Source organism: Miscanthus floridulus, chromosome 4, assembly GCF_019320115.1.
Source record: "Miscanthus floridulus cultivar M001 chromosome 4, ASM1932011v1, whole genome shotgun sequence".
Classification (NCBI taxonomy): domain Eukaryota; kingdom Viridiplantae; phylum Streptophyta; class Magnoliopsida; order Poales; family Poaceae; genus Miscanthus; species Miscanthus floridulus.
Window position 1 is genome coordinate 18,103,349 of NC_089583.1, and position 15,589 is coordinate 18,118,937.

The 15,589-nt window shown below is 42.2% G+C and overlaps 2 non-coding genes across 2 annotated transcripts; one reads left to right on the top strand and one right to left on the bottom strand.

Moving 5' to 3' along the window:
- Positions 1 to 767: 767 nt before the first annotated feature.
- Positions 768 to 874, bottom strand: LOC136553147 (small nucleolar RNA R71). Its single transcript, XR_010783054.1, has one exon. It is a non-coding gene; the product is annotated as a small nucleolar RNA R71 (small nucleolar RNA).
- Positions 875 to 9,464: 8,590 nt separating this feature from the next.
- Positions 9,465 to 9,571, top strand: LOC136553036 (small nucleolar RNA R71). Its single transcript, XR_010782942.1, has one exon. It is a non-coding gene; the product is annotated as a small nucleolar RNA R71 (small nucleolar RNA).
- The last annotated feature ends 6,018 nt before the right edge of the window (positions 9,572 to 15,589 follow it).

Genomic DNA, 15,589 nt, shown 5'->3' on the forward strand with positions numbered 1-15,589 from the left:
CATCAACGAGCTCCACATCGGCCCTATCGGTCTCTAGATCGGTTTGGCCGGTTACGCCGCGTTGTTGCTGCGTTGCAGGTTGTGAAGATAACCTCTTTGGGCATCCAAAGCCCACTGGTGTGTTGGCATGGACCATATTCGGCGTCAACAAGATGCCAACAAGCATTTCTGGCACCGTTGCCGGGGAGCTTTTTTAGGAAATATTTATATGGCTATCAGAAAGAATAAATCAAATATATACTTATAGATAAAAATCTTAACCAAGTACTTCTGTCTTTTTAGGCTTACCCTTGTTCTATTTTTGTTTATATCTTATGCAGGGTAATGCAGGTTCAGTTGTGATCAATCAACATCCAATCAGAAATCAACTCAACCTGGAGATCAACACAAGTGGTGAAGACAATGGTTGACAAGACTTTGCAAGAGTTTTCTGCTCCAAGCACTGAGAACATCCGTGTTGGGCCCATGCTCCAAACGGACAACTTAGAGTTTGAACTTCAGCCAAGCCTCATCAACCTAGTCCAAGCTACTACATTCAGCGGAAAGGCACAAGAAGATGCAACTGCCCATGTACAGGATTTCCTGGAGATTGGAAGCACCATCATCATCAAGAACGTTGCCCAAGACATCGTACTTCTTTGGTTATTCCCGTTCTCCTTGGAGGGAAGAGCGAAGCAGTGGTTCTATGATCATAAAGAAGACATCAATACATGGGACAAGTGTTCAAAAGCCTTTTTGTCAAAGTTTTCCCCTATAGGCAAAACCAATGCCTTAAGAGGAAAAATCTACAACTTTCTACAGCAAAAAGAAGAAACCATTGCAGAGGCATGGGAACGTTTCTAGGAATACATCCTAGAATGCCCACACCATGGAATGGAAGATTGGTTGCTCATACAAGGATTTTACCATGGACTTATTCAGAAATCTCGTGAGCAATTGGATGCAATTGCTGGAGGATCGTTTATGTCACTCACACTTAGAAAAGCTAAAATTATTTTGAAAAAGATAGCCAAGAATCAGAGCTGGAAACCAGACAATAATCAACACTGTCAAAAGATTGAAGAAGTTCCAGAAGAAGTTTGTGCACTAGCAACAAAGATGGATGTGCTATTGGATTGGCTTGATCAGAGGGATAATTACAAAAGAGATTGTCAAGCTATCCAAGATGCATTCGATGCTCAGAATAGATGTGGGAAGTATCTAGGGATTGAATTCTCGGACAATCAAGAAAATGCAAACATCATCAACTCTTCCACATCAAGAAAGCAAGGATGGAATTAACAGAAAGAATCTACTTATCAAGGTAAGTACTCAGGCAATTATAATCCTTCTAATTTTAAGCAACTACCCTTGAGAGATTTAATCTTAGAACAGGCTAGAATTAATGATAACATTGTTAAAAGGCTTGCTTCTAATGATAAAACTTTAGAGGATATAAATGCTAAATTGGATGACTTTTCTTCTGATATAAAAGATCAACTTAACCATAATAAACAGATAGAAACTAAGTTGGCACAACTAGCCGCTGCTTTGCCTTTTGCCACTAACCCTGATCAGGTACAAGCCATAACTACAAGAGGTGGCAAATCTACTCATGATCCCCCTTATCCACAAGGCACAACAAAAAGACAGGCAGCACCAGTAACCCCAATAGTAATAGAAGAAAAGAAGGACGATGAAGTTGAAGAATTGGAGCCACCAATACCAGAGATGACACAAGATTTCCATGACTCCAACATCCTACTGTTTCCACGTAGAAAGCGGAAAGCTAAAGCGGATGAGCAGTTCAGTAAGTTTGTTGAAGTAATTCAAAAATTATATGTCAATATCCCTTTGTTAGATGCTATACAGGTACCCACCTATGCAAGATATATAAGGGATATCCTCAACAACAAACAACCACTGCCCACCACTGAAGTAATCAAGCTGACGGAAGAATGTAGTGCGGCCATCCTCAACATGTCACCTAAGAAGAAGAAGGATCCAGGATGCCCCACTATTGATTGTTCGATTGGAAATCAACATTTCGATAACGCGTTGTGTGACCTTGGAGCAAGTGTCAGTGTGATGCCCAAGACAGTCTTCGACAAGCTCCAATATGCGAAGATTGCCCCAACATCAATGTGCCTACAGCTAGCCGATCAATCCCTCCGCTATCCCATAGGAATTGCTGAGGACATTATGGTTAAGGTCAGAGAGTTCGTCATACCAGTTGACTTTGTGGTATTGGATATGCATCCAGACTCAAGGGTGTCACTCATTCTTGGGAGACCCTTTTTGAGCACTGCAAATGCCCACATTGACGTCAGGATCGGCGAAGTCAAGTTCAACATCAATGGGCAAGAAGAACGATTTCCATTTAGACCAAAGCCTGAGTTGAACCCAACAGCAAAAATGATAAGTGAAGAAGGAGACAGCCAACCATCAGGGACATCATCCTCTGGACAAGTTGGCACCCCCGAAGATTAAACAGAATTTGGAGGAGTCTGATTCGGTGGACTTTAAAATCCGAACCTTCGCCGTGAGGCCAAAATTTTAGCTTGAGAATGCAGCAGAGAATGGGATAGAATAAGGCACCTCGGTGGAGCCCCCAAGTTCTTCCTTCTACCTAGCTTGAGATAGGAGATCTCAAGTTTTTGCTGCATCACCTTCCGGGAGGTAACCCGAGGACCAAGTATCCCGTAAAATGCTAGTAGTTATCCTTTTATTAATATAGTAATTAGTCTCTATTTAGATAATGATAAAAAAATAAAAAGTGTGTTTTATTTATTTATTTTACTTAAATAAAAAGATTAAAACCCAAAAAAAACTTGAAGTAGGAACCATGATGGAAATGATGAATAGTTGCTCTGCCTGAATTCTTTTAAAAGTACCTAGTATTCAGCCTTGAGTTCTCCTGAGTTTTGGATATGACTGTCCTGATTTGAGAATCTACTCTGAATCTGAAACTTGTGGGTAGCAACTGCTTTATCTAAGTCTAGGTAATTGGCAGATATGATATAGAAAGGTCTGAGCTGCTATTTATCTTATTCCTAGAGATACTTGAATTCTGGAGATTTATATTTTGAGAACTTAAAATTGCCACATGATGAGTTCCTGTATGATGAGAGCTTTAACTCCTACCACAGCCAGGTATACATACTTGCTAGACTAGGAAAACCAGCTCATAGGCTGCTTGTTTTGTGTTGAGTTTGGTCAACCCGTGTGAGACCATTGTCAAGAGGATGGTCATGCTCCCAAGATCAAGATCACTTACACCCACATATATCCTACTACTCCTACCCTGGGAGTACGCAAAAACATGCCTTTTTCCACCCAAAAATCTATCTCCTACACTGGGAGAAGATCCAAAAAGATTGTTAGGTTTCCAAATAAATGCTCCAAGATTATGATTTATCTCTTCTCCAAGTTCATTGTATCCTAAGTGGCAGGTGATCCTTTGTTAAAAAAAGGAAAGTCTATGATCTCTATGCCTAGAAGTTCATCATTGTCATCAAAGAAAGGAGAAAGAAGATATCCCAAACCTCCATAGCAAAGTTCTTCATAAATTCTTCAGTTGGAGGTAGTTTCTCAAGGAGCAAAGTAGAATTAGGTTAGCCACCAAATATTACCACACACATGCACATCTTGATCTAAGGGTATGGTCTCCCCTCTAAGGATCCTGGTTTTGACTCGACAATACATGCAAGGTAAGTATGCTACATCCTTGAAATACCCTCAGCTCCATATAAGCCCATTAGTTATAGAGTAAGAGAGAGCAGGCACAATGTTTTCATTGCCTTATGCCAAAAATACCACAAATCTTGAGAGAAGAGAGATGGCATACACCATTGATGCCTTGGTATGGATCCAGAAATACTACAAATAAGAGACTTGAAAGGATCATACAAAGGAATCTCTAAGTTTTATTTCGAAAACTTTGCAAAACTCCAGAAAGAAGGTTGATCAAAGAGTTCGAAAAAGTGCTTGACTAAACTATTATGTCTTTCAATTGTTCAAGACCCAAGTGAAGGCAATAAGCTCCATAGTTAAAGGTAATATGGGAAAGTTTGAAGATTCGAGCAGTTTGCCCATTGTTTAGTAAAGAATTCTTGTTTGAATACATGTGTATTTTCGAAGTGTGAAAGCATTGTAGCAATTCCTGATCCATTATGATAGTTGGCTAAGGGACTAGCAAAGGTTAAGCTTGGGGGAGCTTGTTGACGGTCCTTAACGTCAACATTATACCTTCAATTAATGCACAATATAATGGCAAAAGAGTTATTAGTGCATAGTTATAGGGTTTTATTCTAACAAGTTCCACGAGTTGTGTTGTTCTCACTTGTTTTGCAGGATTATCAATATTTCACCACATAAAAGTATCTCAAGTGATGAAATAGAGCACATCATTGCGAAGAGCTCATCAAGACGATCGAAACAGGCATATCATTTGCTATATTTGGAGTCCCGACGGGAAAGTCCCCGATTGATACGCCTAAGAATTCTCTAGAATACTCCGGAACCATCACCAAGCAAGAGTTTTAGGGACTAACATAACAATTTCCACAGCTTTGGTGAATTATGAATTTTCAGGGATAAAACCAGAATAAGCCGAGGAGGAGTAGGAGTCAAGAAACCGAACCAAATCAAGTCGGAATTCCGCAAGAATTGACGGGAAGGTTCTAGAGGACACGAGAAGACACAGGAACGAAGCGGGAGCTCGACGGCTGACAAGTGGGGCCGACCAGCCCCACATTATAGGCCGACCGGCTTGGTCCCACATGGAAGTGGGATCAGCTTCGCGTGACAGTCTCCAACCGACCTCTACAACGTATCTCGACCATTGTTTCAAGTCGGTTTGATCCGATGGCTGTGGTTCATCCCCCAGGCTATATAAGCAGGGGCAGCCCCCCCCCCCCCCCCCCCCCCCCCCCGTGAGGCATCAACATCTCAATTCATCAGTTAATCTCTCATTCAAAAGGCCAAGAGAGAATGGCTAGGGTTTCCAATTAGAAGATTAGAACTCTACTTCAAGTTTAGGGTTAGATCTAGCTAGATACAAGTAGAGTTGAGCGTGGCTCAGGATTCCGGATCGACGTCAGGAGATTTGGTAATTATATCATTGTATCTCATAATTATGACTTTGTGCTACTTCAATATTATTATGTTCTTGTTTATTTCGTTCTTAGTTTTTTCTAGTTCTATCTTTGATATAGTCATGATTGATAAGAAGTTTATACATATGTTCGTAGAGTGCTTAGTTCAATTCCGGATTGAATTAAGCGGTAGAGATAATGTAGGCATGGTGTCTAGATTATATTTACCTGCGAATGCACCCTATTTTCCAGGTCATGTGGTAGATCGCGAAGGTGACTTTTATAGCTTCGTTGAGTCCTCTGTAGTCCACTCCCCGAATCTAGGACAAGTAGAACCCAGTTACTTGGGGAAGGATTGCTCTGTTCTTGAATTCCCTGAAGTAATGTTCCTTATGTTTAGATGAAAGATTGATTATGCTATAGATGATAAGGAGTAGATTAGAAAACCCTGAAACTTGCTAGATAGGATATAACTTAGGAATTAAATCTCTAACAGTGTCGCTTTATTCTGTATCCTACTTGATCCTACGAGTTCTCTCTAATTATGGATTCCCTATCATTATCTCATTATCATTATTATTATTATTATCATTTGCCTTACCCCTGTTAAGATAGAAGTGGTTAATTGATTTATATCTGGAGTATGTATTTGTAATTCTTATAGCCATATCAGTTTCCACTTTAACCCTATTAAAGCTCCCAGTGGTAGAATTATAAATAACGATATCTGGAACTTTCGTGGGTGAAATGCTACAACGGGAGTATTTTATCTGTGCGCTTGCGGATAACTTTTATTTCATATTTTATAAGTGCCATGATCATAAGTACAACCACATTTCTTACGTCGTGTTAGGGATGACAACCTAGCGTGTGCGGCGTAAGAGATGCCAACAATACCCGTTGTTGATATATGCGGCTTCTCCCCAGATCTCGGGGCAATCATTCCCCAAATGGCCAACTTCTCCACAGACCTTGCATGTCATGCGAGCGTCGATAGCGTGGACGGGAGACTTCATAGTCTCCTTCTCTTCTAGGCGCTTCATGAGGAGGTCAATTTTTTTTGACAACAAGAAACTGTGGGGGAGATCCCCACAGTTGTAGCCATTTTCATTAAATTTTAAACAAGTATAGAGGATTACATACAGTGATTAACTGAAGGCATCAAGCCAGGCACAGAAAGTGGACCGAAGGTCCTCCTTCATTCTACAGGACTGAAGCAAACATTGACTCTTAAATTTAACCTTCCACCTATCAAAGCTAGGATTATTCCTCTGGAAAACTTTATCATTTCGAATCTTCCATAGTTCCCAGGCTGCTAACATAGTCACTTCTATGAAGCATGTAATATTGTGTGCCAATCTTGCCTGTGTTAGTCTTTCATAAAGGTCCAGAGATGCATCCCAAGTGATTCCCAGCCTATCCCAGCAAACTTGTGCAAATGGGCATTCAAAAAATAGATGCTCAATTGTTTCTTGGGACCCAGTACTACACTTTACACACACTGTTCCCCCCTGCACTTGCATATTTCTGCGCTGAAGCATAGTTTTGGTGTTCAGCCTGTCCACTAAAATCAACCATGTGAATATCTTGACTCTTGGGGTGCACTTTGATTTCCAGATTACCTTGAAAATTGGATGGGCCTCAATGTTACTGAAAACATGTGCATAAAATCGACTTGAGGTATATTTTGCTCCCCAAATGGGAGTCCATTTATCTGTTCCATCCCCATCATAGTTGAGAACCTATAACTGTTGTTGCAAGGATTCCAGTTCCTCCATTGCCTCTTCAGAGAGTGGGAGCATGAATAAGGTATCTAAGTCCTCTGCCTGCATGACCTCATGTACTGAGATGCCATCCTTTTTAACAAAAGATGCCAGCCTTGGGTATGTATGGGAGAGTATTGTGTCGGTCCATAAATCATCCTTGAAACAGAGTGAGGAACCATTGCCAACTTCACAGCTTGTTATTTGCCTAAATAGGACATTAAGCCTCATGATATCCTTCCACCAAAATGATCCAACTTCCCTGGAGACATGTGGCACTTTGCTGCTATAATATTTAAACCATATCAATTGCACCCATGGAAGATCTTCCTTGTTATAAAATTTATACAAATGTTTCATCAGCAGAGCATCATTTTGGAGCCTCAGGTTTATGATGCCTAACCCCCCTTTGGCTTTGGGTTGCATTACTACTGGCCAGGCTACAAGGTTCCCACCTTTCTTTTTTTCTGAATTTCCACGCCACAGACATTGCTTCCTAGCTCGATCAATGTTTTCAATCACCCCCTTGGGCAATTTTATTGTGCACATTGCATATGTCATGATAGGTGTAATTGCTGAATTAACCATCTCTAGCCTTCCACTGTATGATAGCCAAACTGAGCATGCTAACAGCCTCCTTTCAACTCTGGTCATCAAGGGTGATAGATCATCAATCCTTGGTTTGGTGGTACCCATTGGGAGGCCAAGATATGTGAAAGGTAAGGTTCCAATCTCACACCCAAATGTGTTAGCTAGTAAGATCATCTTCTCTGGAGGTACATTAATAGGGTACATGCTGGACTTGCTGTAATTAACAGAGAGACCAGTTGAGTCTGCAAAGCTTCTGAGCAGGGCTTTCAGGAAAACCAGCTGTCTTGCATCAGCCTGGAGGAGTAGAAGTGTGTCGTCGGCATACTGAACTATTGGAAATTCCTCTGTTGGCTGTGGAATGGGCTTGGTCAAAAGACCCATCACTGAAGCTTTGTTGATCAACACTTGTAATAATTCTGCTGCAAGCACAAATAATAATGGGGAGAGGGGATCACCTTGCCTGACCCCTCTCTTACATTTGAAGAATTTTCCTGAAACCCCATTAAGCAATACTGCAGAGGAGGCTGAGCTGAGTATGTTTTGAATTCACTGTATCCACTGACTAGGGAAACCAATGTGTGTCATCATTTGTATGATAGTGGAGTTCTCCACTGTATCAAATGCCTTCGCAAAATCTAATTTTAGTATGATCACTTCCCTTTTAGACTGATGGCATTGATGTATGTACTCATAGCTCCAGGCAAGACAATCATGAATTGTTCTTTTTCTGATGAAACCATACTGGTTTCTGTGCACCATGCTTAGGATCACCATCTGCAGTCTGTCAGCCAGAATTTTTGTTATCAGTTTCAAGGATATATTCATCAATGAAATGGGCCTGAAATCATTTACTGTTTCTGGACTGTCCTTCTTGGGCACCAGGACAATATAAGAGGAATTGATGCATTCTAGGTTTACCATATTGTTGAAGAAGTCAGAGCACAACCTGTAGAAATCCTCTTTAACTATCTGCCAACATTTTTTCATAAAGAGCCCATTATAGCCATCTGGCCCAGGAGCTTTGTCTATTGGCATTTGCTTGACTATTCTGTCAATTTCATCTGTAGTGAATGGGCTACCAGCATTTCTAGATGTTGTACTGGAGTAATGAGATTCTGTAGATCAAACAACATGGTTGGTGAAGATGTTGTGCCCATTCTCCCTCTGAAAGAAGTCCATAGCAAACCTGCCTTACTGCTGTGGTCCTGGACCCAAATTCCTTGTTCATTCCTCAACTGAGATATTTAATTTCTTCTATATGAAATTGTTGCCATGCTGTGAAAGAACTTAGTACATTCATCCCCAAATTTTATTCTGTTAATTGTGTACCTCTTTTTCCAATATAGGTTCTTGTAATGTAACTAGGTTTGCAATTTTGCCTTTACAATTCTTCTTAAGTTTGCTTCTGGGTTGAAAAGCCCCCTTCTATCTTCAAGGCAATCAAGAAACTGAATAACTGCATTGCAATTTGTGATGTAAGCTCTGAGATTGGACAGGCTATTACTCCATTGTTTTAGTCTAGACCTCAAGCTCTTGAATTTTTTGGAGATTGTTTTTGCTGCATCCTGCAGCCAAGGAGTGGAATTCCAGCATGTGTCCACTATTTCCAGGAAATCAGCTTGCTCAGCCCAATAGTTTTCAAAACGAAAAACATTAGCTCTAGGGATGCTGGTGCTGATAACTATCTGACAAGGAACATGGTCTGATGTTATTCTGCCAAGTGGTAAAACTTTAGTTCTGGGGAAGTCAACTGTCCAGTTTACAGATGTGAAAAACTAATCCAATTGTTCAAGCAAAGGTTGTGAGGAGGTCAATTTTAGCGGCAAGCTTATCTGTCTCTTTGACAGTGTGCATGCCCCTCTGTGGCTTGGCACGATCATCTCTCCAGCTCTGGTGTGTCAGCATTTTCTCAATGAGAGCTTTAGCCGCATTGATGGTCAGGGACAGGAATGTGCCTCCAGCAGCAGCGTCAAGGTGCCCCTTAGACATGGGGATTAACCCATTGTATAAGTTTTGGAGCAGCATCCAATCTTCCATTCCATGGTGTGGGCATGCTTGAATTAATTCTTGCAGCCTCTCCCACGCCTTTGGACTGGTTTCTGCAGCACTCTGCTGAAAGTTGGAGATCTTCGTTCGCAGAGCATTGGTCCTGCTCATTAGGAAGAATCTCGCGAGGAATGCCATGGAGCATTTCTCCCAAGTGTCGACAGTGGCGCGGTCCTTATAAAACCACTGTTTTGCCTTCCCCACAAGGGAGAAAGGAAACAGTAGCAGCTTGATAGCATCAGGCGCCACGTTCTTGATGACAATGGTCTCGCATAGCTCCAGGAATTGTTGAAGATGAGCATTGGCATCCTCACTTGGCAAACCACAGAATGGGTTCGCCTGCACCATCGTAATGAGGCCGGTATGAAGTTCAAAGTTCTTCACTTCCTCCCCTAAGTTGATGTTGGGTCCAGTCGGCACATTGGCAATGGCCGGAAGGGAGAATTCGCGAAGAGCCTTGTCAGCCATGGAATTTGTAGCGGATGGTGCTACACGCGTGGAGTCGTCTGTCGATGGAGATAATGAAGAGGACGAAGAGGCGATGCTCTTGCCTTTTCTCAAAAGCTTCTCTGGATTGTCAATGAAGTTTTCTGGCAGATTGTGTCCAGGCATACACTATTCCCTGTTTTCAAAATAAAAGAAGAAAACAGCGTAGATTAGCCTGTATAGACAACGAACACTATGCATGCATTCTATTTGAAACATATCTGAAATTATAAATATGATTTAAAACAATTCAGCCTTCCCTGGCAACGGCGCCAGAAATGCTTGTTGGTATTTCTTAGCGCATTCACTAGAAATAGACTTGAGATCCATTCCTAGCCATCACACTAAGAAATGTTAACGTTGTAGTAATTATATGTCTTTTAGATTTTATTCCGCAAGCGCACAGAATTACCATTGTAGTATAGCATTTCACCCGTGAATATTCAAGGGTATCATTATTTATATTTTTCCCAAAGGAAGGCGTCATGATTGTTTGTAGTAAATCATATTATAATTCATACATGATTCAAATATAGAACAAACATAATATCAACATTGATCATGCAGGGGTAAATGATAACAATTCATAGAATAGTGGAGATTCAATCTAGCAGAGCCTATCCTAGAATAAATTAGAAGTTATAAATAAATAAATAAATAAATAAATAAATAAATAAATAAATACAAAAGAATATAGTTAGATACAGGAGTGGCATTTCTACTATAGCTACATTATATGAATTATCATAAGTTCTATGTTAATATAATTAGACATAGCTATGACTTCGATGATTAGGCGAGACCGACGAGGACTAGTCTGCTAGCATCCTGGCCGGCATTTTAGACTCCTACACCATAGCCGGACGTGGGGGATTACAAGGGACGGACAAGCCTGTCACATCCTGCCGCCTACCGCCTCAACCGTGGACTATGAAGTGCATCTGCTGATTCCTCTATACCCTAGCACCATGCTAATGTATACAGAAACACTCTACATCCCCCCAGGACTCTGACCCTATGGATCAACGAGCTAGGATATAGATCTCTCTTGCAAGAGCAACAAACCATCATCTAGTTCATCTCTACTTCTAATCATACTAGCATTATGATAATCTAGGATAAAGTCTAAACACTAATCATTCATCATAACAATATGCTAAATGATCAACATAAAGACTAAGCTCTAATTCAAATGAAGAACTATAAGAACTAGATGAACAGAACAAGATAACTGAAGAACAACTCATGATCTTATTCATACCAAGAGGTTCTAGATTACAAGTCCTTCGATGAGGACTTGCCTACTCTGATCTAACTAGACAACTAGAATGAAAAGTACAAAGTTAGGGTGGTTCTCTAGAATAATATGAATCTAACTTCAGAGGCCCCCCTCTACCTATACATTTATACTAGGGAGAGGTCGGTTCGTGTTGTAATTAAGGTAACCACCGGCGGGAACGTCGCGGCCAAGGCACTAGGAACCGCCACGAGAAAGGTTGGCGCGAGTGGCGGTTGGAGGGGGGCGACCGTCCCCCTGGGGCGGTCGCCCTAGGGCTGGGCCTAAACAGGCCCAGCTTCGCTTGGTTGCTTCTTTGGTTGAATCTAAGTCCAGTTACGGTGGTGGTTGGCTCTGGTTCGCACGATTGGTTTGGGCCTCTTCTCTTCCCTTGGTATTTACGCTTTGTCGGAAAGAGTATTCTCACCATATTTCCACATTTTCACATATAAGTCCTGTAAAATAATAAATCTCCAATGCATGTGGAAATAGGTCATTGGTAAATGTATATGTGTATAAATATTTTATATTTATCCATTTTTAGATAATAGTTGACGGTATAAAATATGCGTTATCGACCGTCAACAATGGTGGTGCCTCCTGAGTTAGTGGTGGCTCACTCAACCTGATGTCTTGTCGAGGCCACAAGATGAAATTGTTGATAGCTTGTCTAAGTTTATCGATATCGTCGGGCCCGGGGATGTCTAGCTCATCGTCCTCATGTCCTTGCATGACCGTCAGGACTTCTACCCTACAATAGTCATCTGGAATCTTGGCATTATGCATTTGACGTCCTGGGATGGCTAGGCCTGTGCCTACTTGCTTTGTCCGCATATTGGTAATACCATAGGATATTAGTAGGGAGCAAGGCGTCAGTCGAACGATGTCATCAACAGGATAGTGATTCTTGTAGGCAGTAGACGCAACACTGCTTGGCACTTCTTGAGACTGTGGGATCATCTGTTGAGAACCCAAGTGCTGTATTGGGACCATCTACATCATATGCGGAGGATGCATCATCTGTGGAGGTTGTGTCCTTATCTGTTGAACAGACATTGCGCTCGCAATTTGCTGCATCAATTGAGGATCAGGATTGGACAACATTTCTGTCATCATGTCTTTGAAGTCTTTCTTAGCCTCCTCCTAAAAATAATCCTTCATTTCTTTCTTGTATCTATCTCATTTCTTGTATATATCTTGCCACTCCTCAGCGAATCCTTCTTTCCAGCCCAATCTAGACGAGATTCCCCATACACGACCAGGATGCTCGGGGTTACCCAGAGCAACAGAAAGGATGCCCCTCTCCCTTTCTAGCTTGAATGATCCATCCTTTGACTTAGCTGCCACTTGAACAATGTGAGCAGCTGCTTCTTCGACCATTGGATCAGGAAAGGACATGCCGGTCTCAGTTTGTTTTGGTTTTTTAGAGCGAATCCAATTTGCGGTCCTTTCACTAAATTCCTCAGACATCACCGCAATCCTGCCGCCTTTTTTGCAGCTTCTTCTACCTTCCATCCTGGAATCTGATGCTTGTAACCACTTGTGCCAAGGCGGTGCTTGTATATGTTCTTCTTAGCAAGTCCAGAATTCATTTTGCTCTTCGCTAAGAATTCTGGCGCCATCTTCTGCTCGCCAAAAAGAGCCCACTGAGCTGGTGTAATTTTGTACTTCCTGGTTGGGTCCTTCCCTTTCTTCAAATACTTGGTATTCAATTCGGACCTCCAATTTCTGAAACAGATTGCACTCTGCTTCACTGCATACTCCTTTGCGAGATTTTCTGAACCTGGTGTCGGTACGGTACCCACAGGGTGCCTTACTGACAGGTAATCGGGTAGTGGGCCACGGCCTGGCCTACGGCCCAGGATAATGACGAGAGGGAGCACGGCTCCTACTCCGAGTAGAATTAGGCCGGACTAGCCGATTCCTTTAGGAAAAGCACCTTCTGTACTTAGAACATGACCTTTTCTATGGATCCGACTAGGATTATGACTAAGTCCTCAGATCTCCTTATCGATATAAAAGGAGGCTGAGGACACCCCTTGTAACAACAGAGTTTGAGATACACAATCAATACAAAGCAAGGCTAACGCCGAACTGGACGTAAAGGCTATTACTCAAGATCGAACTCGAGGGCCCGAACCAGTATAAATCGACTGTCTTGTGTTCCTCATTGAGTTCTTGCTAGCCGTAAGCCCGAACAACTGTCTTGGGTACCCCGGTGGCAGGCTGTCGGTGGTAAAACATCGACAGCTGGCGCGCCAGGTAGGGGCTTTCAGTGAAACAGTAGCCATGGGCTCGACGAACCTCGACCTCAACAACATCACGTTCCTAACAGGTTCAAGTTTCGTTTTCGGATCTTGGATTAGCAAGGTGGATAGCAATGGCAAGCTTCGAAGCTATCTCCTTGAGGATCTAAAGAACTCGGAAACACCCGAGAAGACAACAGAGCGACTTTCCAAGAAGATGATGCCGTTAATGATTTCTGCAAAGGCCAAAGAAGATGAATGGAGCAAGCTGACTTCGTTCCCCTTCGGATTAAACATCTCGGCAGCCACCAATCAAAAGTTGCTATGAAGAGCAAACAACTCAGAACTTAAGGTACCGCTTACTGGGGCTCAGAAAGATTTAATTCTAACAATGACTCTGTAGGAATGCATCGTCCATTGGCCAGTGGAGAGCTCCTAGTCATCGAGGACAACCATGTTACCTTTTCAAGAAGGAAGATCAATGCACGAACCAAAAGACAACCTTTCTGAGAAGTTTTCATGGTCAAACGACCCTACTCACCTATACACCCTCCGAAAGCACCCGATGTCAGATCTTCAAATGAGTCAGAATCAAACATATCACCGGAGGCACATGCTTACGAAAGCAAAATAGAAGAACAAAGAAGAGCTAGAGAGAGAGAACAAACTAAAAGCAGGACGGCTATGATGAGCCAGACAGCGCAAAGAAGCCCGAGCTAGGTACGAAGCTAACTAGCAGATTACAACAGAAAGAAGTCGGAACGGGAAGCAGAGGAAAGGCGTGCGGCCGGAAGGAACCGAGATTCACCATATGACAAGATCAAGGAATTAGTCGAAGAACTCGAGGCCTTATCCCACCCCAATACAGAACAAGAGCGTGCTAGGGAAGCACTTCGAGTAGCAACCCGACGTATGAAGGAAGGAAACCATTATTGAAAACAACACTCCTTGGCAGATCAGAGTCAATGAAAATTAGCCTTTGAAAGACTAGGACCTGTAGGGAGCTCTACCGAGAGCAAGACCGTCTAGGACAAAAGAACCCAGATGGGGCCACCCTAAGAAACCAAAAACAGGCTACCAACTCTGTCAGGCTCAAGAAACTACCCTCATTCACACCAGCTCAATAGACACTAGGAAAAGGGAGCAGAATCAGAATAAAGAGAAGTCAGAGTACTTGATCGATTCCCTTTCTTTGTGGATCGACTCCATACAGTACTATTACCCCATGAATTCAAGCCATCCAACCATCTAAGTATGATGGGAAGACAGCCGAAACAATGACTAAGAATCTACTCTCAATCAGTTGAGCTAGCAGGAGGTGACGACGATATCAAGACCCTATTTTTTCCAATGGCACTCGAAGCTATGCTACTACAATGGTTCAACAACTTGAAGCCTAGGTCAATCAATGGATGGGGAGACTTGCAAAGAGCTTTTTGGGAGAATTTTGTGGGTATTATTACTCATCCAATCACCCAAGCAGAGCTCAAAGGATCAAGCAAAAGAATGGTGAAAGTCTCAGAGAATTCTATCAACGCTTTGGAGAGCTACAGGCTCAAGTTCACAACATTACTGAAAGGGAAGTAATTGAAGCCTTCTCGTATGGGATCATGACTAAATGGCAGTTTCAGGATTTCTGCAAGGAGAACCCTCATAACAATGAAGAATTCAAGAACATAATAGAAAAGATGATCTCTGCAGAGGAAAAAACACGTGAAAGGTTCCCTGGTAGAAACCACCACCATGACAACAGAGACAACTCAGGAAGATAGAACCAACATCATGACAAGAGGCGTAGGCCCAAAGACGCTGTTTACACAACAGACCAAGCAAAGAACCCCTTTTTCAAAAAGAAGTTCAAAAACATAGAAGAGATGCATTGTATATGGCATCCATACGGAAATCACACAACTGGACAATGCAAAATCTACATCGACCGAGGCTACTCTAGGAAGAAGCGCAGTGAAGAGAAAAAGAATGAGGATCAGAACAAAGAACCTGAAGATCAAGAAGATGGAGGCTTTCCAAAGACAAAAGGGATAGTAGCCGTAATCATTTCAGGAGAACTCGGATCAAGAAGTAAATGCCAGGACAAGTTGGCCTTGA